Source organism: Corvus moneduloides, chromosome 3 (assembly GCF_009650955.1).
Source record: "Corvus moneduloides isolate bCorMon1 chromosome 3, bCorMon1.pri, whole genome shotgun sequence".
In the NCBI taxonomy this organism is placed as follows: Eukaryota; Metazoa; Chordata; class Aves; order Passeriformes; family Corvidae; genus Corvus; species Corvus moneduloides.
In genome coordinates, this window is record NC_045478.1 from 92,343,556 (window position 1) to 92,367,413 (window position 23,858).

The 23,858-nt window shown below is 40.2% G+C and overlaps 1 protein-coding gene across 6 annotated transcripts in view; it reads right to left on the minus strand.

The window, feature by feature from the left end:
- The window catches only part of LRFN2 (leucine rich repeat and fibronectin type III domain containing 2), a 153,834-nt gene extending 135,903 nt beyond the window's left edge, over positions 1 to 17,931 (minus strand). For 2 of the 6 annotated variants that reach the window (XM_032102760.1, XM_032102762.1), the window contains exons 1-2: positions 16,619 to 16,971; positions 15,900 to 16,106 (exon numbers count right to left, since the gene is read on the minus strand). The gene's annotated coding sequence lies outside the window, so the exon portion shown is untranslated. Of the gene's footprint in view, positions 1 to 15,899; positions 16,107 to 16,618; positions 16,972 to 17,822 lie in introns of those variants that run through there. The other 4 variants (XM_032102763.1, XM_032102761.1, XM_032102766.1 and 1 more) reach the window with 4 other exon arrangements.
- Positions 17,932 to 23,858: the final 5,927 nt, after the last annotated feature.

Below are 23,858 nucleotides of genomic sequence, written 5' to 3' on the forward strand. Positions count from 1 at the left end.
TCTATAGAAACTACACATCAAAAGATAGCCTTATCAAGCCAGTTAGACCATCCTCTCTCTTCTAACACATTTCTTATCTCATGCAGCACATTAAAAGGTTTGAGTTCCCCTGCGCCCAATAAGTTACTTTTAAAAGCTGAAAGTTTCTATCAACTTTCCTTAGGAGACTGTTTCATAGTCTGATGAATCTTGCTGTCAATAAATCTTTTCTTTCTATTCAGCCTAAAGATAGTTCTTGAAATATTGAGCAGGAAAAAAAAAAAAAAAAAAAAGACAGAAAAAAATCTGATAACTCCGTAGAGTTTCTAAAAAGAGTACTGTGCCTTCATGTTTCTTAGGACACATTAGCACTTCTGTAAATGGTTGTATTAGAAAAAGAATCAGTGTAGTTTTCTCTTGGGGGCAAGTTTCATTTAATTCTACCACATTACAAAAATCTAGATATTCTGGTCATTAAAATAAAAAAAATAAAAGAAAAAAGATAAAAATAGGGTATAGGGTAGTATTGAATGGGGTGATCCAAGGAAGAAAGGCAATGCAGTCAGCATTTCTTATATTGCAGGTCAAAATGCAATGGTCAATGTCTATGAGTCTATCCAAGCATGGAGTCTCACATCTTAAATTCATTTATTTATTTATTATTCAAAACACTCTGAACAAACTGGAGAATTTTGTCTAAACAATTCCCTCCTGCACTCAGCTATTTCATAAAATAACTCAGGATTTCCTTAGGTTTTCAGAGTACCTTGGCAACACCTGAATAAACGTTTTAAAAATTTAGCCTGAGAAAAATTACTCCAAGAAGTTACTGGGAATAAAGACATAATATATAATTTATAGCACATTTAATATATTTTTTCTGTATGCCTGTACCAGCCTTCTGATGTTCTTATATGCTGAATCTTGAGAAGTCTGTCTGTGGTTTATCACAAAGGAAATTTAACAAAACAATGGCACACCAGCCTAGAAAGAAATAAACTCTTCTGACAACAGTTATCTTTTTGCTAGTTCTTTAGTCTCCCCTATCCTTTTTTTTTTCTTGGTTTAGAGCCTTCCCTCTATTCTTGTCTGTCCAAAAACTCTCCTCTGAAGGATCTTCCACCAGCATAAGCAAAAGCTTCCTTGGTAATGCAAGGCAGGTACCAGTGAATAATTCAGCCCATATGAAACTCAGGTCAGCCAGATGCTAAATGCACACCAAAAATCCTGAATTAAATCAACAAAAGTTATAGAAAACATACCTGTTTATTGGTCAGATGTTTACTTGGAAGAGTTTCCCCCTATTTGCCACACTCTCTAACTTGTTACAGGGATTGAGCACTGTATGCAAGAGCTCAGACTCCTGCGTAGTCAGAAAGTACAGCCTTCCAAGAGACCTCTTGGCTATACACTCAGATGTTATCATTATTAAACGTCTAGAAGAAGTTTCACAAGAGAGAAAGAATACTCCTTCTCCTCTTTCCATTTTGAGATCCACAACGCAATTTAAACCTTTTTTTCCAAGAAGTAGATTAATGCCTATCTCTTCCAGCTGCTAGAGCTCAGCAGCAGCTTCCTCATGCTCACACCAACACAGCCAGCCACTGCAACTATTGAAGAAGTCCAAGTGTAGAGAGAACAATTTTCACCTAACTAGAAGTGAAACACTATAAAAGCTATCTGAATTATTTGAGCCAGAGACCATGATTATATCAGCATCATTTCAGAATCCAGAGTGCTAATAACTTAGTCATCTCAGCAGCGAAACTTTGTATCCTGGTAGAAGATCACTGCTTCTGCCCACATGTGCAAGCACTGAGTAATTTGCACGTCTTTGCATGCTGCTGAAATACAGCTGTGGACTCAGCCAAATATGGACTGTGGACTTAGCCATCCTTCTGTGCCATGAGGACTGTAGGAATCAGTATCCTGAATCAAATCAGTCAGAACAAGTCTGAATTGTGTCACATCTATGGTATATCCAGCCCACTATCTTGTCTCTGCTAGTAGTTAATAGGGAAAACAATCAAAAAAATTAAAAGCAATGCAAGCCTTTGGTGATAATTTCCCAGAATACTCTCTTTCCGCTTCTTAGCTGCTTGTGGCCCACCTAACATTGTTAGTTGAAGATAATGTCTTTGCATGCAAAAAACCACCATGTTTTTCACTTGTTTAGATCTCCAAATGGTCTATAGACCAAAGCAAGCTATTAGAAAACCCTGAATCCTGCAGAAAAGGGTTTCACAGCTTTTCATAATCCCAAAATAAGAAATTCTTCATTATTTTTTGTTCTGGACCGGTGACTTGCCTATTTAATTCGTTGTCCTCTAAGACTTGTATTGGAAGAGATAAGGAACAAAAATATTTTTCATGGCCTTAGATATCTCTATCATATCAAGCTAGAGTAAATTCCTTCCAAGCCGCAGTACTCAATCATTCTTTGTTTAAAAGCTTATCCATCCATCCATCCATCCATCCATCCTGCCCTTCCCTGCACTTTTTTCAGTTCCTCTTCCAGGACCAGAACTGTGCAACATCATTGATGGGAGCACAGAAGCCTCTTAACAGCTGAAGCTGCACCCAAATGTGCTGCTGTAGACAGCCAATTGTACTGGTGGATCTCTGTTAGTATCTGTTTATCACTACAGGCAATGGCAAATTTACTGTCTGCTGTACCTACAGAGCAGTACCACTTTGTACCAAACAGAAAATCTCACACAGCACTTTCCAGGGATGCCCAGGTAGTCTTACAGGGACTAGACCCGTAAACTTTAATTTCTTGAGCTAAAATGTACAGGAAGACATCTCACCAAATAAGGAGATGTTTGCGGCATCAGCTGAAATCTCTTCCTTCTGCTATTCTGCTTCATTATACAGTAAAATAAATAAAATCATGAATGAATCATCACCTAAAAAGTCTCAGGAAATCACAAATCACATGTTTATTGATGACATAGTGAGTAAACCATCTATATTTAATAACTACTGCTCTTCTTACTTCTCTTATGGATTATGTGTGCTAATCACACTGGGGGTTCTTGAATATTTATTATTGTTTTTGTCTTTGCTGTAGTCATATATTAGAAGCTTTCACATCAAGAAGAACAAGTAAACATGCTGCTGCTGCCTGTATTATGAGGGGAGTTAGAGTGGGACATTAAAATGAAGTTTTTCACAGGCAGTGCATCTTCATTCAACTGAATGTCATGGGAGATGAGGCATGTCCAAATAATTATGGGAATTATCAGCACAGCTAACAGACACGGAAGACCATCATCCTGTTTTGGGTAATTGAGGTTTGGATAGCTGAGACTGGACTGTAGTCTATAGTAGGAGGGACTAGTAGTAATTCAGGCAAACTGCACCAAATGTGAAATGGGTGATCAACAGCTGCAGTGCAGAACTTTATTGGGTTTGATGGCAGTTTTTTTGTTTGTTTGTCAGTGTAGGCTTAAAGGTTGTCCTGTGAAAGCGATAAGAAAAACTTTGATCAAAGGACTTAAGATTTTTTTTTCTGAGTTTACGTAAGTAACTATAAATCTTGTAAAGTATAAATTCTACTCTTTGGGGTTTTTTCATATGAACTATTTATGAGCAGTTTGCATTTTTCCTCTGTGAATAACTAGATCAATGATCTTAGGTCAGCTGAGCTTTCTGATTGTGCTAAATTGACCATTTTCACTACCAGAGGCTGAGGTTATGTTTACCTGCACAATGAGGGCAGAGAGGTGAGAAGTTCTCTGGTTCTTCATCTGAAAACTAAAGGAGTAAGTCAGTCATGAGCTGACATAAATTACATCCTCCAGAACTTCAGCTGAAATAAGGAGTCCTAAAAATCAGGAGGCCAAATAAATCTTAGGTGTAGCATAATAAAAGCAGAAATTTTGTATATGTAACATGAATAAAAGGTTTCAGTCCATCACTGGAGTAAAATAATTATATCATTTGAATTTCTCCTAGTGTGGATTTCATCAGTAATTCAGTATGCTTATTCATGATAATAAGTAAAATAAACATGAGGAAGAGTGGGTTTGCCTGGATGTATGTTTGGATGGTTTCTAGCATCCCAAGCAAGATAGAAAGCTTAATAAGCTTAATATAGCTTTTTTTTTTTTTTTTTTTTTTTTTTTTTTTGCAATTCCAGTCGCTGGTATATCCATATCCCTCCCAAATGACTATTAAATAAACATAGCAAAAATAAGCAGGAAGATAATGCATGTGATGACAATTTTGTTCAACTCTGTTAAAGCATGTAAAAATTGTACAAAAGGGTTCAGTGGCTCCTACTTTAGCTAAGGCTTGCTATTTGAGTACTGTTTTCATAATAGTCTTGCTGAAATGAAAAGCCTAAATTAAGTTCTCCAGTGGGCTTACTCGTGTAGGCACAGCTCACTCTTGCTGCACAGCTCTGGGATTTGATCTGTTTTCCACTCCACTGGTGTAGCACTACCTCACCATTGCCTCAGCCTCAGCAGGATGAGGAAACGCAACCAACAACTCTGCTATAGACACTGTGCGTGATCTCAGACCAGTTAAACCAAAATCCACGTGCCAATTTTCTCACTTATGGAATAGTAACACTACCCCAATTTACATGGAAAGCACCAAGGATCAGTTCATTACTATTTGCTCAGAGTCCTGAGTGGAAGATGGGCTAAAAGTAAAGGGAGTGTTTACTGCAGTGTCAGCATGCCAACATACAGTCTCCAAAAGCTCTGCACTCTAGGAAGATATTGATATAAACTATCAGGAACCCCTCATTCCCCTTTGCCGTGGCTGAGAGTGATGAATCACATGTTAATGATAGTACCTGACACATTTAAAAGTGGAGTAGTTGCAGGTTCACTTTTACACATAAGAGAATATGAACCAGGAACCACCCAACACCACTTTCAGTATGAAGGACATCGAGCTGCTGCACATGACCCCTCTATCACAGGAAACTTTCTTACATTTCTCAGCTGCTTCTTTTACTTTTCATCTGTCACAGAGCATTGACAGTGAACTCCTTCTTAATTCATTGATGATCACTTGTGTCCCCTCTCACCCACTGTTGCTTCTGTACAGATAATATTTCAGTGGTTAATTTGGAATTGTGATGGTCTGTTTTGCCTTGGTACAAGCCTCCCACTCAAATACCATGTGTTCCTTGCCATTTTACATTCATATTACCTGTCTTGTGAACCTTAAAGTAAATTCAGCATTTTTACAGCCTGTTTTATTCGGAGAAGCCATTGAACTATCTGCTCCCTTTGTGAATAACCATCCACAAATAACAGACCTACCAGGGCAAGAAGACAAAAAAATGAGAAAGGAGAAAAAAAAATTCTACAAAGAGAAGTGGTGTTATTGCTGTATAGCTATCAGCAATCCTAAAAATGTTAAGAAGGCATAATTTTATCAGAAATTGAGTGAAAATTTTGACTTATTTAGATTACACTGTCTCATTATAATTTAAAGAATATCTGCTTTTCCGAAAATATAAGAAGATATTTTCTGTAAAAATAGCACAAAATGCCACATTAAAGCTTTAAACATGATATAAAGTTCAATTTCATTTAGAAACAAAACTCATAAACATTCCAGCCAAAAATATTTTAAAAGACAGAAAAAATTAAGACATTGTTGAATAATACACATACCCCCTCCCACAACATACTCAGGAAGCTAATTTGTATAAAACCTATTCCCTAATGAGAAAAAGTTTGTAAAATCGTGGAATGGTTTGGGTTGGAAGGGCCCTTAGAGATCACCTAGTTCCAAGACCCCTGCCATGGACAAGACAGTTCCACTAGACCAGGTTGTTCAAAGCCCCATCCAAACTGGTCTTGAACACTTCCAGAGATGAGGCATCCACTACTTCTCTGGATAACCTATTCCACTGCCTTACCACGCTAACAGGGAAGAATTTTTTCTTGATATCTAATCTAAACCTGCCCCCTATCAGTTTGAAGCCATTCCCCCTTGTCCTGTCACTACATGGCCTAGTAAAAAGTCCCTCTCCATCTTTCTTGTAGACTCCCTTAAGGTATTGAAAGACCACAGCCATGTCATCATGAAACTCTCTGTTTTCCAGGCTGAACAATCCCAGTTCTCTCAACCTTTCCCTATAGGAGATGTGATCCATCCTCTAATCCACTTGATGGCCTTCCTGTGGAGGCTCTCCAACAGGTCCACGTCCTTCATGTGCTGGAGACCCTAGAGCTGGATGCAGCACTGTAGGTGGGGTCTCAGCAGAGGGGAGCAGAGGGGCAGGACACAGCCCAGGACACGTTTGGCTTTCTGGGCTATGAGTGAACATGGCTGGATCATGTCCAGCCTCTCATCCACCAGCACCCCCAAGTCCTTCTCAGCAGAGCTGCCTTTAATTTGTTCATCCCCCAGCCTGGATTGATACTGGTGGTTGATCCAATCCACACGCAGCACCTTGCATTTGATCCTGTTAAACCTCATGAGATCCTGTGGGCCCACTTCTCGAGCTTGTCCAGATCCCAGGCTGACTGCGAATTCTTCACCAGCTCTCATTAAGTTGTGTGTCTCCTTTTGTCAACACAGGTACTCCCCTGAGTGTTTTCTTCATCTTCACTAGTCTATAAACACTTCGTAACTGTCAGTACTGTTAGGCTTAAGTCAGGTCTCTGACATCTGTTACCATTATCTCCTGTTACAAAGGCAGAAGTGAAAAGCAAAGTTTATGCCTATGACCAAGAATGCATATATGTATAATGTGCATGTACACATTATACATATATGTTTAATTACTTGAAAAATGGAATTAAAAGGGATCAAAAAGAATTAAAAATACATTTTCTGAGCTGACTTGCCATTTTTTAGATAACAGGAAGAAGGTCCTTTGTTTCAGTTGGACTCATTTCACCTTTCCAAAAAAATTTATTGAATCTGAAGCAGAAATATAATTATCCGAGGATTTAACTGCAAATCACCATTTCCAATTTAGAAGTGACCTAATGTATAATGTACAAAACTGGAAAACCTTTCCAAAATTAAGCAAACAGAAAGTTATTTTCCCTTTTTCTTTGCAGTCAACTGTGGGCTTTTTCAAACTTCAGTAAGTCCTGCACAGACTGTTTCTTGCAGGCTTACTTTGTCTTTAAGACCAAAGCCTTATTTGCAAGGTTATGCTTCCTTCCTCATTTTTTTCCTGAATATAAATGAAAATATTTTAATACACATATATGTCAAAAGGGCTGGTACTGCCATTTCTTTCCCCTGTGAGATGTCAGGATTTAGTGGATATCAATATTAAAATGCACTTACTGTGATACAGTTTATATTTTATTTTTATTAATTTTTAATGGTGGTTAGAAGTATCAATTTCAAAAAAAAATGTTTCTTATGATTTAATTCTTTCTTTATTTTTTTATCTTATCTCAGGGCACTGCTGCCTCTCTGAATGACTAATACACCTGAAAGCATGGACATTTGAATATCACACTAGTCAAACAGTGTCAGAAAATTAATGGAAATCCCAGTGAACAACGTCAGTTAATGTCACCCAAAGCTCAGCATTTGTCAACAAAATTATAAGGAATCAACTTTCACCTGAGTATCAATTTACAAAGGCCTACCAGTAAGCTCAAATATCCTTTTCTTGTGTGAGGTAAATGTGATTTTACTTGGTGCCATATAAGCAACAATATCTGTTCCAAATTCAACAATATCTGTTCTATGACATGATCAAACAAAAAGACCTGTGTGTTGGCAAGGTAAATGTTTTTTTCTTGTTCCTGGTAAGACTACAGAAACAAAAACAGAAACCAAATTTTTTTGAGAAAAGGATGCTACAATAGAAGGACCACAAAATATGTTACAAAATAAATTTCTAGCTACAGGAAAGATTGTTTTGAAACAAAGTGGAAATTATTCTGAGAATGACAGTCTAAGATCCCATATTCTTTCCAAACAGCTCTCAGATAATGTTTTGTTTAAATGTTGGAAAGGCTTTGAAAATGTAATGAGGAGTGGAAGGAATGGAAGCAAAGGTCCAAAACTGTGTTCTTTTGTTCTTAAATGTGTTTCCCACCCTATGACTAAAGTCTCTGCAAACATAGTATAATCCGCTTGGGGCAGGAACACACCCCGGCTTCCCTTCTTGAAATACTGTGGCTGAAGAAACAGCTTTCTGAAAATAGACCTGATTTGCTGCAGAAATGAAGTCTCAAAGTGCAATTTGCCTTTTACCTGAGCTAGCAAGATGAGACATATTTAGGATGAACAGCTGGCTGCAGAGTTCATTTTTGCTCTTCCCATACTTGTCAATGTAAAGAAAAGAGGAATGATTGTGAGAAATGTGACTGCAACTACATCATGCACTAAACTTGGGAGGCTTTTTATTTCAGATTTCCTAAAACATACTTGATTTCTATAACAGGGCTTTTGTGGAATACTGTACTTTTAACAGATGCATTGAGCTCACCAGCATTTCAGGATAAAACAACACCTGCTATTAAAAAAAAAAACAAACTGAAAGCAATTCCTTAGGATGAACATGATTAGACTAACACAAAATAAGCAAAAAACCTCAGTAAGAAATAGAGAGAGCACAGCCTAATAAAGACCTTGTTCTCAGGTCTTTCTCCACTGTGTGGTAAGATGGTGTTGTATGGACTGCTATATCTGTGCATGCAAAGTCTACCCCAACTAGGGCTCAGTTTCAGTTCGGTCACTACATGATCTCTCTGGGATTTAATGCTAACTACAGCACCATGAGAGTAGCAGGATATGTCAAATGAGAGGACAAGATCAATGAGCTGTGCTGGAAAGAACTGCAGCAGCTGTTACTTGGCCCGAGGGCATTATTTATTTTTAAATGTCAATCCTATAGTTGAGATAAAATGTGGCATAACTTTGATTTTTCTATTATGCGGTAGGACATTGACGTCAGATAGAAGTCACCAGTGCACAGAAATTCACCACGTCCTATCTCAGCCTTCTTGCAGGAGGATGGATTTCTTTCTTTTCTTGGCACAGTAGTGAGGTTTCCCAAGACACAGACCCACAAGGTCATCACAGACCTTTGTTTTGCTGCTCATAGCATTAGGCAGGTAAAAAGTTGTAAAAGAGGTAAATAAAAAACATTAAGATGGGCATGAAATGCAGCCATTAGACATCCAGCACAGAAGGGAAAGAGCTCAGCCCATCAGTTGCCCTCTCTCTGGAAAAGAGATCATAAGAAGATGGACCTGGCACATTTTAGAGAGTCTCTCACATTGACTTGAAAGCTTGTTGCTAGGTTCTACTAAGAATGGAGTAGTTATAAGTATTAGCTGATAATAAGAAACTCTTTGTGTTCAGTCCTGAAGAAAAATAAAAGAAATAGCTTCTTCACTCAGCTCACTGATCCAGGGAGGTGAAAGAAAGATGGAAACAACAGAAACAAATGCACAAAGGGCTTGAGCACATTTTCTAATGTTCACCAAAAGGCTAAAACAGGTTAGATGTGAAAAAGAAAACAACCTGAAGTGGCTGAGAGAGGTATCAGCTATGTACAGTGTGACCAAAGACACACACCGTAAGTCTGTCTTTAGCCTAGCCTGGTACTCTGGCTCGGTGGCAAAAAGAGTTGTACAAATAATTAAATAGACAGAAATACCTTCTTAGCTATAACACAGCTGATCTTTCTTTCTCTCTCCCCCCTCATCCTACCCAAATTTCTCAAATTTTTCTCCAAATGTTTGTCTCTTCGCCCTCAGGGTATTTGCCTTCATGCATCCATCAAGCTGCTCTTCAGCTGCTCTGCTCTGACTCTCTGTCAGTAGGACCAGTTCTTCTCAGTTCCCATGAAACTACTGTCACCCAATCCTGGATCAGAAGGAAACAATTATTAATCAATGCCCCTGAAACTTCTCCAGTCAGGGTAGGGTGATGGGAGACCATGGACAGGAGAAAGCTCATTCTCTGTGACACTCCAGGCCACACAGTATAACCGTGAAGTCCATGAACAACCTTCCCCCTCATCTCAAGAAGGTATCACTGTCAAAATGGGTCTGTGAAGCGGTGAACAGAAGATGTAGCTGTGCTAATAAGGAAAGGTCACACTGTCCTTCCAAAGTGGGTGTCAGCTGAAGCATTCATGGCTCAGTGGCCTACTTGGCCATGTGAAATGGGACTAGAAAATACTTGCATATCTAACAGAGGAATTTTTCAATTGTCAGGGATAAATACAGGCTATTTTGATTATAGGTAGCTTTAAAAAAAAACAAACCCAAACCAGAAAAAAAACAAAAACCCTTATCCTCTTCTCCATTAGAGTTTCTGGGAGCAAACTTATTTTCCCATTTTTCTACTGAACATTTCCAGAGGAGATAAGTTATCTGACCTGACAACAGGGAGAAAGTGCAGTCAATAGTTTGGAGAGCAAGTAATCAATGTTGTACCCTTATTTAAAAACCAATATACAGTAAATATCTGACAGCAGCAATGATAACATTCACTTACACTGAAGATAACTCATACAAAATGCCAACTAGTTCTCCATTTCGGAAATCAACAAAATGGTCTCAGTCCAGATAATTTATTTTCTATCAATACAGTTTGGCCTTATTCTTTCTTGGTTTAGTATACTTGTTTCACATGCAGAGCTTTCTGAGTATCACATGTGTTTCCCTATTCACAGGAATATTCACAAAGGGAAGGAGATAAAATGTCTACTGAAATGATTGGGAAGGAGACAGACATTTGTTGTCGGCTACTTTTAAACCAGACAGGGAATGCTGAACAAGCCATGACAGGCACTTTTTTGCTCTTGACTTTTCCTTTTGCCATTTGACTGCTCATTGTTTCCATTCTTTACTGAAAGGGCAGATACGTTTTTTTAACGGCTGTTAACAGAGACATCTAATATAAATCCTGGTACAGTCAGTTCTTCCTTTCTAACACCCATACAGGTGCTTCTCTCTCACTGATATCACAGCCTATCCATTCTGCCACTGCAGTAGAGGATGTGGCATGCTTAAGATATCCTCTTTTCCTTTCCTGTTCTTAGTTTTTATCTTTAGGCTGTAACAAAAGGAGGATTACTCATTCTGACTGACATGTATACTGAAGCTTTTCTGAGGAGCTTAGACATGACAAAAGAATGGCTAAGGGCTCTTGGTAACTGGTGCCATTTTGAGCCCCCTTGCTCCTCAGCCTGTTAAAGCAAATTGATCCTCTAAAGGCAGAAGATGAAGAATTCCTTACTTCTTCACCGTTACGTTTATTTCCTCCAATATCAAAGGTGCCTGATCACCACAATCCATGTGACTCAATTACATTTAGGTTTTCCATAGTCTTTCATTCTCCCAACTAGATCAGCTCAAACTCTACAGTACTAACTGGACAACTGCAGCAATTTGTTTCAGTCCTGCACATAAAGGCCTATGTACCACCCTGACCTACGTCTTCTGGCTCCAGGCAGAGAGTCGCACTGGTGATTTTCTACACCAGTGCCACACACGTATTTTCCAGGGATTTTCAGTGCAACATTAGCTCTATTAAAATAGACAAGATGCCTTCAGCCATCATGTACTTTCTGCTGATATTATCCTTAATCCAGCTTCTGTTCAGCTCAGAACCTGCCTTGCTATGCACTGAGATGAACCAGCCCTACCTCTTACCTTCTGACCAGCCATTGTCCAGGACCCTGGATTTACTGCTATTCCAGCACCTTCTCCTTATCTCACCTCATTCCATTACCCCACAGTGGCAGCAGATCTGCTGAAGGATTAGAGACCTGTTCCTTCCTAAAGTGTGATTAGCAGAAGCCTCCTAAATGCTCCATTGTACTGCTTGTACTATTGCTGCAACCATCCCCTCCTAACTGCTGTTATTTAGCTGCCATATCCTCTCAGCACATAAGTTTTTCATAGCTGGAGAAATTATTTCAAGGGCAGGCTCTCAGAGGCCTTGATATCTCACAGCACTTGTTGCCAAGATACCCCTAGAATAATCCCATTTGGTCAAATAAATTGACTTCCCAGTTAAGGCTTGGCAGACAAAAGTTTTCTGGTCCCTTGAGTCAAAATGGAAATGTACAGTTTCCATGTCCCAAACCAAAGGTATGCAAGCCTTTTAATGGGCCAGGAATGTTTAATTCCAGTGCAACTCACAGATTTGCTTGTCATTTAGCAAAATGGGATTTTACGATCAAGTTCCATATGAATTATTTTCAGTTTTCATAGAAAATGCATGAACTGGAAAGAAATAATAAAATTTATCTTCCAGAAGGAATGTAAGATGAGGTGTACTGGAAATTTTGTCCCTAAAGTTTTATAGTCAGGAAATTTTAAGACCGACTATTTCCTAATCAAGTGTCTGTCTGTTTAAAATATTTTTTCCTGCGAAAAACAAAAACGTTTATACTGGAAAACTCCCACTCAAATCTGCCTTCTATGTAGGTCAGTAGTGATTCTGCATGGGACCAGACCCTGACAGCACATCTTTTCCCTTTCTCCCATGTTTTCAAATCAGCAATTTTTTAACTGAGGAGATGTTTTCTGACTTTTACTGCTGCTGCTCATTTTATATGCTGAAGTTGCTATCCTGGATTTGTCACCAATGTTTTTCCATAAAGATGAGGATGTCATCAGACACCCATATCATGGGTAAGACAAAGAAAATGACATGAAGACAGAAAAATTGGAAACAATGTCATGTAAATATTCTGAAGCAAAGTGACAATCACTGAACCAAGGGATGCAGAAATACTTCTAAATGAGGTGATCTTTTCCCAATTTTCCATGTAACTTCACTGCGGGTCTTCTGATGACATATTTATGTATGTTAATTTCATGGCAAGGTTTGTCAGTCACCCACGCAGGAGGTAGTTTGAGTTCCTAGAACCAGAAGTATCATTTACAGGCTTTCCTCTCTCTGTGCATCCTGGGTGGAGCTGGGCTGGGCACAGAGTAACAGCTGGCCCTTCACTGCAGCACTGCATCACGCTGATTTGTGATTTGTGAGGTTTGTTGTTATTTCGGTGCACTCAGATGAAACCCTGTCTTTTGTCACAAGTTTCAGTTGATAAGTGGAAGCTGTTCAGCCCCTTGCAAGCACATGTAGCCTCTGGACACTGATAGAGTAAATCCCAGCCCCTTGGTGAGATCCTTAGGTACTACAGTCAAATTCTAAACGGTAAAAACAAAGAGGAAAAAGGGAATACAGCAATGGCCTATTTGGTGTTGGGCAGTATATTCCAGAGTCATCTGGACTGGTATGAAGGAGCCACAGATGTCTTCCTTCAAAAAGAGCGTTAATGCTTTTCAGTCCAGCACCTAGAGGGCAATTAGCCTCTCCATGAAAACAAACCCGTGACAGCACACTTGGACAAACACAAAGAAAGTAAGGCTGAGTGCTCAAGCCAGAAAAAAAAGACTGAGTACACACTTGGAACAAATTACTCCTCTTCTCGCACAGGTGATCTTTGTAGGTCAAGGCAGAAATGCATTAGCAATGCAAAATGGGATTTGGTAGTGAACAAGCACTGTCATCCTCCCCTCCCTCCCCTCTGTGAGGGTGGGTAGCAAATTCAGCCTTAAGAGTTTTCAGTCCACAACCCCTCAGCAGGGAGTTAAGTCACTTGAAGAATATTCCCACCTACTACCAGTTAAACCTTGATAATTTTGAATCAGCCTCCCATTTTGTATTTATGCCCCCAAATACAAAAAAAAAAAAAAAAAGTGGGGGGAGGGGGCGGATCAGATGGGTCTCTAATCATTACATTGCAAACTTGAGCCAGTGGTCAGATTCCTCTGCAAAGAGGGGGAGCAGAAGCACTCTGACTAGGATTGCCAGGCAGCTGTCAGCTCAGGTCCACCTTAGCAGCAGGCAGAGAAGAGGCTACTGGGCAAGGCTACACGTGCCATTTGTACCTCCCATTGGGAAAAAATGGCCAGTAATGGCCCTATTGTAAATTTAAACAAGAAGCACTAAAGCTGTGAAGTGCAGCATGGGGCAGAGAGGACAGCAGTAAACAGGGGCTCTGAGGCTGGGTCACATTTCTCAACCTTTATGGTGCACCAAGGGGTGCCAGCCTGCCTGCCTGCCAGTGCCCTGCACAGTCAGACACTGGGGCACACCCGGTCCAGATTCACCCTAAAGAAACCAGAGCTGTGCTGGGGAGAGCAGGACAGACACTGCCTCTGATCCAAGAGGTGATACAGATCTTTGCTGGGTATCATGGGTTAAAATAGCTTGGTTCAGCATTAATTTTTTGCTACCTGTCTCCTTGCATTGCTTATTTTTTGCACCCCCTCTCTCCCCAAGAATTAGAAGCAGTTTCAGGGAAGCTCTGGAGCTCTTCTTCTTGCTGCTGCAACCCGGCAGCTCCGAGCAGAAAGCACACGAGAAGCACTCTGTTATGCTCAAGTGGTGATCTGTGGGCAATGCAAACTCACCACAGACACAGAGTAAGCTGTAAACAAGGAGACTGCAACCAGCCTGAAACACGGCAAGAGTGAAAGTAATTATTTGTCTGTCTTTCTTCTCACCACAAGCCAAAACTTCCCTTAGTACAGTGGCTGTATACAGCAAGTTCCAATAGGAAATTGATCCCCTGCATGGCAATGTTTCCACTTTCTGGAGGAACAGAAAATCCACATGACAACTGTGTTGCATCTGCTGGACATACCCATGATGAACATTATATTATAAAGTTAAGAGGTGTCAATTTAATTAGCTGTGACTTTATAGACTGAAGTGATGCTTACTGTTTCCCTGCCTCCTCATAAAAAGAGTTTTTCTGTCATAGTAATTCCAAAGATGGAGTAGGTAAAATAAACCTTATTCTTCTTAATATCTCTATGGCACTGCCCCAAAAATACTAGATCAGGTAGTCTGAAAAGAGAAAAAATTTTCTTGCTTTAAATCAATATTATTTGGCTCTTTTGTGGAGGTAGGAGTTACCCAGTTTAAGAAGCCTACCTTGCATACACTACCACAGCTGACCATTTTACATTTCCAGTTACTAATGTACCATACTGGGACTTGTTGACTTCACTGCCAATTTCTTTCACTGCATTAGTTCCTTTCTTTTATTCAGTCATGCACTTGCTTTGTCTCCCAAACGTGTGCATATGTCCATTCAAATCAGAGACTCAGTTTCCATTTTGATATATCTTGTGCTGTGCTGCCACTTAGATGCTTCCCCCACCCCAATCTCAGCACATTTAATCTTGCTGAGAGCATATATGTCTGCTGACGTCAGACAGACATGACATAGCATATACCTGTTTGTGTACCCCATCCCCCACATGCCCACCTTACCACTTGTGGATGTCCATCACCAGCGGCATTGCCTTACCAAGAACAACAGCCTCTGTGGCAGCAGACGCTGAAGTGGGTGCCCACTGCCCCTCCACACCCCTCACTCCCTTCCCTTCTCTAGCTGTTCCTATGCCTTCCATTTCTTCACATGACATTTTCCAAGATCCTCACACTTTTCCTCTCTGGTTTTACATACAGCAGAGTTGATCTGTCCAGCGAAGTTCTTCCTTAGCTTTGCAGGATTTACTAATTCCTCAGAAAGCTGAAATTAGTTTCACAGCTTTACTCTATTCCTCAAGTCTTCCTTTATTAGAAACCAAATTATTATCCTTTCTTTTAAACAACTTTCCATCACTGTTTAAAAACTATCATAAAAAATTCCTATTGACTCTTAAAAAAATATTCTCTTTGAAGTGCCTTTTCATACCATGAGAAGCAGAACCCAGACTGAGATCCATTACTCTACATGAACAATCTTATCTAAGCTAGAATGAAAAGGGAGATAAAGTTATACATTTCTCCAATGCTTTAGGATGTACGACTGAGATATTTTTTGCCATCAGAGGTAACTGTCTATAAAATGTTTTGGGTACATATCTATATATAGTTAATAACTACACAGTTTATACATACATATGAAAAAATCTTGCACTTACCTTAGAGAAGTAGCATTTATCCCAGGTTTGGTAAAATAGGCTCAGACAGGCACTTAGACCTTCTTTCTATTCCATGCATTCTTTTTTCAAAAGAAGATAGAATCAGAAAAATCCCAGTTGATCTCTAGCAAACCAAAATGCAGACAAGATTTTTTTGTCAGATGCAGCCTGATTCAGTGAAGTCCGAGCGTGTGAATCCCTGAGACTCTTTGTTCAGTAATATCCAAAGCACAAAAGAAGCAAAGGAAAAAAAAAGAAAAAGGAAAAGAATAAAAAAAAGTGAACAACTTGTTCTTTTCCTGTGTCGTTTAAAAAACCCAGTCTTGGAGGACTAAGCAGCCTGCAGGCTTTTTGAGCATTCTCATCCTAGTGCATCCCAAGGTAACACATGCATTTCAGTATTGCAAGTCTTCAAGTTCATACGAGCAAGCCCAGCTCCTGTGTATGTGAGTGTGTGTTGGGGTAGGGGGCTGAGCTGTACCGCGGGGGGAAGAGAGGCAGGGTGATACACACACTCACAGTCACGCAGAGATGGAAGAAGGAAAAACAGCAAAGTGGAGTGATCTCACAAAGTGCTCTAGATGGCAGAGCCTGCACAGCTTGTAAGACAAGCAATGTGCACACACCAAAAAAAAAAAAAAAAGGAGAGAGGGAAAAAAAAAGATAGAGAGTGAAAAACCCGAGAGAACTAGCAGGCAGCTTCAGGAATTTCTTCTTACCTCTTCTGACGATGCAACATACAGCAAGTGCTTTGTGCTGCATAGGAATCCGTGCAGGCACGACTCAGCCAGACCCCTCACTTCTGAAATAAACAAATATGTAGCAAAGGAAAGGGAAGAAAACCAGAAACCAGATGAAACAGGTACAAAAAGAAGCTAATAATAAACAAGTAAGAGTATCAGGGAGGAGTCTTAAGTGGGCAGGAGGCAAATACTTGGTATAGAAAGAGGCATCCAAACTCCTGGTCCTAACAGATTGGCTCTGTAATTATGTGGCAAAGCACTGCCCTCTAAGCCATTGCGTAATAATAGAAACCTAAGCTGTGTAGACACAGCCTGAAATGCTAAATCCTCAGGAGCAACACTCAACATTTGTCAGTAGAAAGCCTGTCGGTTCTCTGGGGGCGGAGGAAGAGGAGGGAAAAGAGAAGGGGAGAGAAATTTTACTGCAAAATGCATAAGCTGCAGTTGCAAAGAGCTCTCAGGTGGTGCCGATGCTTGAAATGTTATAGTGGAAGTCATATATATCTGTATCTATATAGGAAAAGATAGATAAAAACAATATGTGGTACTTAGGGACACAGTTTAGTGGTGCATTTGGCAGTGCTGTGTTAACGATTGGGTTTGATGATCTCAAAAATCTTTTCTGACTTAAACCATTCTATGATTCTAATAGCACTGTCAGCTCCATTCATGCTATTTAATACTGGAAACAATTTTCCCTTGCTGTGTTTTAGAAACTTAAATGACAAGGAGAAGAACATGTGCGGAGGTTGTCCATGTTAAATATTATTATTTCTAATGCTGATGGCAAGACAGTAGTAGTAGTTGTCCCTTTGCACTGAACAGTATTGCAATGTCTAAATAAAACCCGAGCTGAGATAAAAGAACTCAGAAGGATTGATCAGCCTTTGTCATTTATCAGTGGGTTCCTCTCTCCAGCCCTCTTGACACAGAGACACTAATTTTCTTCTGCGTCTCTTGGCTGAAGAGGCTCCTAGACAGAGCCAGGGAAAAGATGAGCACTGGCTACAAAAGAGGAGGAAAAAATCCAGCTTCTTCAACTTACTACACACCAGTATCAATACATCAACAGAATGAACAACTAATTATGCACATGGAAGGAACAGGAAAAAAAAACCAACACCAAAAAACTCACAAAAACAAACCAAGAAAGTAATATCATTTTGCAATGGAAATTTACCTGAAAACTGTGGCCCTGGGTCACGCCTATGGTCCGTCTAATCCAGTGTGCTGTGTCTGGACAGTGATCAGCACTACACACCTCTGAGGAATCTGAATGAATTTTTGAAGCCTGGGCCAGACAGCCTGGACTAACCTGTTCATGGGCAGAGCTTCTCCTTAATCCCTGCTCTTTAAAGATTAGTTAATGCACTGAGGCATGAGCAGTGGAACCGTCTGCTTCTGCACATCCAGATTAAACATGTAAGGTCTGATTCTGAGGGCCTTTGTAGTTGGCGTAAAGTACACCTCTTTTAAGGCACTCAAGATCTAAAGAGTAAAAATCTTCTGATGCTTTGTAAACATCCCAGTGTGAAAAAAGGCCAAGAGTTCAGAAAGAGCTGTAGTATTTCAGTCTGAAGGGTAAGAACTATATTTTTATAGCCTCGTCTAGCCTAGTTACTCTCCTCATTTACTCCTTACTCCTGGTGTAAACATCTGATGTACTTCAAGAGGCTATCCAGTGCAGGCAGAAGAACCAGGTCGCCCAAATAATGTGCAGGTATCAGATTTGGCCCCTAGAAAGTCAGACCAGACTGAACTGAAATGTTTGAAGATATTTTTGTGAATGACTGCATAGAGGAATACCTGGGGTTTTTTTGGAGGGGCAGGTTCTGCTGCAAACTTGAGATTCCTTACTGTTACCAGTCTCACTCCTTTGACCTGTGCCTGCTGCACTCCCAGTGACTCTCTCTCTGTATCCCTAAGGTGCAGGCTGCAGACATCGCACGCATGGGATCCACTGTGGTTAAACAGATGGGGAAGGACTGCAGAGAGAGCAGTTGCCTATTTTTCAGCCTATTCATCTTTCCTTGGCTCTATGTGGAATAGTGCTGAAGGGGTCTTCTTGGGAGGAAGGCCAAGAGTTACCACAGTCAGTAATCTTACTGGGCACTGAAGGAAGTGGCCTGGCAAAGGAAGACTTGAGAATATGTAAGATGCCAAACTAGGTGTTAAAATATTAAAAAATTACTTCATGTGTAGATGACTGAAACCTGAACTTAGAAAGCTAAATTTAAAGACAACTCCTGGGAATTCTGGGCCAAGCATATTGGCTAGAAAATCAAATCAAAGCTCTAATCATGTCAGTGCCTTATAAAATAAATGTCAGTGCATGACAGACAGAGATGTCTATCTTTTAATGACATCAGGAATTAATACTAGACTCTGAGACTAGTGTTTCAGAGTCTGATTTGAAAGCAAAATATTGCTTGCAATGACAATTCGTTAATGCACTCCAAAAATCTTCCAAAAATCTTTCACCAGCTACAGTTTTGACTGTGAAAACTCCCAATGCAAAATAAAAGATTATACAACACTGGAAAAAAGCAAAATCACCTGAAAAAAGGTTTACATAAGTCTGTGGTGTGGGTCCCCAAAGTGCGAGGCCAGGGTGCTTTCCAGCTGTCTGTGATGCCCTTCAGAATTTAATCAGAATTCCCTGGCATTTGCCCCTCAGCTTCTCCTCTTCACTAACCATCCCTGGTATTTATATATTTCTTTGCTCCCAAGTAAGGAGCTTCTCAGTGAATCAACAGCATTCTTTCTTGGTCCTCCTAGCAGGTTACCACTTGCACTTATCTCTTTTGCTCAGGTCTCCCCTCTCTCCAGTCCTGCCCTAGCTCGCAGTCAGCCAGCAAGGGTGTTTGAGCTATATCTGCTCTTATTTCCACCTCTACAGAAATCCCATCAGACCCAAAGAGAAGTCTCATTCTGCCTAGGTTGTGATCATCTCACAGAAAGAACTGGAAAGAACCGTCATGAAAAGAACTGTCAAGGTTCAATTTTTAATTCTTGGCTTAGATATAGAAAATACATGAGAGACCAGGAGTACAGATGGCTAACTTTTGCTCCATGAATCTTCCTGAGCAGCTGAAGCTTTCAGTGATGCAGGAAATCCTGTGCCCCAACAGAATGCATAATTTTTCTAAGAAGAGAGATGCATAAAACTCATAAAATCCTTGAAATCCCATTCATACAAGTTTCCTTGTGAAGTGGCGATCACCAAAAGACCTAGCTTGAGAAAGAATTTTGTAACAGAAACCCTCTCCTTTCACATACAGTGCCACATACAACATCGAAACCTAAGAAAACTGAACTAGGATAGCAAAGTGAGACAAAAATAAAATTGAGATGTTTTTGTGACTTCCAGGACAACTTCACCTGCTACAAACACCATTGTCCTTTCCAAGTCTAGCAGACAACACACTGGAGCCTTTGGCCATCTGATTGACAATACAATTTAGCATGTGCTTCTAGACATCGGTGATTCCCATTTCCTGCCCACTCTCTTCCAAACTGAAGTAGTCAGCACTGGTCCACATGAGTGTTTAATCAATGGCTGCCAATCAGTTACATTGATTGAAAGAAAGTCTAAAAATCCTTTTGTCTGTGGCCTTACTGATGAAAACAGTTGTCAGGAGCTGAAGCCACCAGCTTTCAAACATTGGAGGTTTGGGGAAGGATTATATATTTCTTCGGTGCTGTACAGCTCAGCTCTTTACAAATCATTGAATATCTGTTTACACATGTATATGCCAGTAAAAAATCTCCTTCTCACACCCTCCACCCACACATCCCTCTGCTTTTAAAAGCAGCTCCAGCCAACAGACAAATGGAATGTGATTTCTTTCATTTTCTTGCATCTTAGCAAGGGGAAAACTTAATCCAAATTTCTAGACCCAGAGATCCAACAGAGACCACATGCTGTTTCACAGTACAGGGGAAGGAAAAGGGTTTTGAGGGTATTGATGAGACAACAACATCACAGAAGGTCCCTTTTGCAATACACTGTTATAAAAAGCATAGACCAATATCACAACAAAAATACGAGGATGAACTTCATTAAAATATTTCAACAACCCCACAACAACCCTTCACTGTCCATCTTGCAGCTAAATGCAGAAGGGTTTCCAAATACCAGGAAAAAGTTGTTTCAGGTCATAGAATAAATTATACATTCATAATCTACTCCATTCTAAGCATTCATCGCATCTGGAATAACCAGGATACTTATGCTAATCTTAAGAGGACCTACTGTAACTTTTAGATGCTCTGAAAGAAGGTCAGTATAATTTTTATCCCAGGGTTATTATTCTTCCCAGGTTCTCGCTTTACAAGCAGGAAAATCCTTGTACTTCTGTTTTGCATAATCACATGTCCAGCTAGGTGAGTAAAATTTAATGCCCTTTGATTGATAGGTTAAGACCAGAAGGGATCATTATGGCCATCTCATTTGACCTTCTGCATAACCTCAGTTACAGAAATCCTCTCTGTGGCTCCTGCATCTATCATCATAATATCGGGTGTTGCAAAAAAAATCTTTTATAAAGGCAGTCACTTGATTTAAAGATTTCAAGGGATGGTGTATTCATTCTCCACTCTCTTCATATCTTTAACTGCTGCTATTGTTAAAAAATGTCCACATCTCATTTTGTTACTCAAAAGGCTCTGATATGTCATCAAGACTTTAAAGTGATAATTATGAATTACACCTGGATATCTCCCGTTCAGAAAACTCAGAATTAGGAATAGCAGAAGTTTCTCCCAGCCAAGTGGACTGGTTCCACTGGGGGCAAATGAGTGCTATTTGAGACCAGTGTAATCTAGTCACTCAACAAACAAATAAACAAACAAACAAATAAACTTATTTAGTGGACATCTGTTTTAGCACAGTGTTCATCAGAATAAAGAGACTGCCTTGGCAATGCTCTCCCAATTCTCTTAATTTGATGAAAAGTATAGCATTAGCTTCTACACTATACCTGGAGGCAGCAGAACTCTGCCACCTGCCCATCAGGAAGCAGGACCTCATCCTGGTGGGTTTGCAACCTCTGGCATCGATTCACTCTGTGCAGAATGCTCCCAGTCACCACTGAAATCCAGAGGGGAAGCAGATGCTCAGTGCAATAAAGGCATGGCACAAGAGGAGTGTGAATATGAGTCTTCATTCTATATTTTGACCCTTTCCACACAGAATAAAAGATGCCAATGGTTTTCATTATTGAAAGAGGATGTGTGCACTTGCCATGCAGCAGGGGGCCCCTCTTTGGAGAGGATTCTGTTAGGCTGTGGTCATCTGTTACAATTCCACAGGCAGTAGGAGCAATGTAAGGGACGTCAAGCTCTCCACTGCCCCGGCTGGGATTTGCTGCAGTAACTCCCCTGCCAATCTCATGTTTGCACCAGCTGAGTCACTTGTCTTTGTGCCCTGTTACAAGCTACAGATCTTAGTTTGCTTTCTAATTGACACTTAAAAAGCAGTTTGGAGGAAGAGAAGGTTGTTCGGCATTTTGTAACATTTAAGGAGAGAGGAATTGTAAGAGACTGGGGACAGGTAATCTTCAGACAGGATTTGTCAACCAGGGATAATGTTGTGAAACCAGTCTTATGCTAATCATGCGAGAAGACTCTAGCATACAATGCACAAGAGTCCATGTCTAGGACAAGGTCGACTGCTTAAGCTGTTTAGGAATCATTCTAGTCCTTTCAAAACTGCATGTCTCAGCCATGGAACCGAATGGTTACAATTTTGTAACTAAAAAGAGTACATGGAGGAGGTGAGAATCTTTCGGGCAAATTCTTGTTTTGTATCAAAACTACAGTCATCACTGTATATACAAGTCAGTATTTGCTAATGGTTGTCACATTATAGCAGGGAGGTGTCAAAGGAATGAATCCATCAATAACCTCAATGATCTACCTTGCAAATTGTGGGAAAAATTCTTCCCAGCCACAAAGCACTTAGTTTCTGTGATCAAAATTATCTGAAAGCTATTAAGTTTGCCAAGGACGGAGCAGACACTTAAAAGGAGCAATCCTAGATGTCTGAAATGAGTAAGATTGTAACACAGGGCTTGCAGTACACAGAGCAAAATAAATAATATAAGGTCATGTTTTTCTTAATGAAGCTTAAGCATGATGCAAAATGTGGGGTTTGTATTCCTAAAACAAATTTTACATTACTTAAACAAAATCTTTTGGGTAGAAAAGAAGAAAAGCCATGAACGAGGCATGAGCTTGGGATCTGACTTGGAACATGAGTATTATCAAATTTTGATGCAGAAAGGAACAGGAAACAGGAATGGGTTTGAAAGCCTCAGAGGAAATGCCACCCCTTTGAATGCAATGTACAACTTCTGCCTGCTTTGCTAGGCCCCAGCTTGGGGGAAGATGGGCTCCTTACTGCTCCCTCTTCCTGAGCCTGATGTCAATAAAGTGTAGGCATGTAGAAAGGAGGCTCAACAACTTCTTCCTGGCTCTTGTCTGAGACCTCGGAAGCCTCCATAGGATGTGCATGAGTGAGGTACCTGCTCTCATTCTAACCCAGATGGGCACACCCAAAGAGAGGAGGAAGAGGAAATTTTGTGGTACTGCAGAGTAGCCGTGTCAGGATAACAAGTGATTTGGATTTCTCTCTCAGCCTCTGTTCCTATTTGATTCTATCAGAGGAAAAGAAGGAAGGAGAAAATTAGCCCATATCTTCTTCCTTATTTACTTCATAAAGTTAAGAGATAATGACAGCTGTCTTAAGAACGCATCAGTGAAAGCAAGACCTAAGTCAAAGCACGTAAATTTAAGCTGATATCAGAAAGAAGCACAGCAAGAACTCCTTGGCTGTGAGGAGCAACAGGGTACACAGAGTAATTTCAGAGGTTTTGGGTTATCTCAAGCATAGTATGAAGAAAGCATTTTAAGAACAACCTGAATACAGAGTATTTTTACAAGGTTTTCACTGTTCTCTCTGGTCTCAGCTTTGAAAGAGAAGTGGGATCTGACCTTCAGTCAGACCTTGCATGTCCAGGGCATCTGAGAGTGTCTTCCCTGTTCTGTTATTCTGCTCAGAGACACTGGAGTGATGCCTTTTCCTGGTCTTAAAATCAAGAGTCAAACATGGTGTCATGGTTTAGCACAGTTAAAGAAGGCTCCATCAGCCAGGGAAGTGATTCTCTTGCAAAGAGGTGCTTACAGCTTCCTCTATGACCTGACAGAACCTATC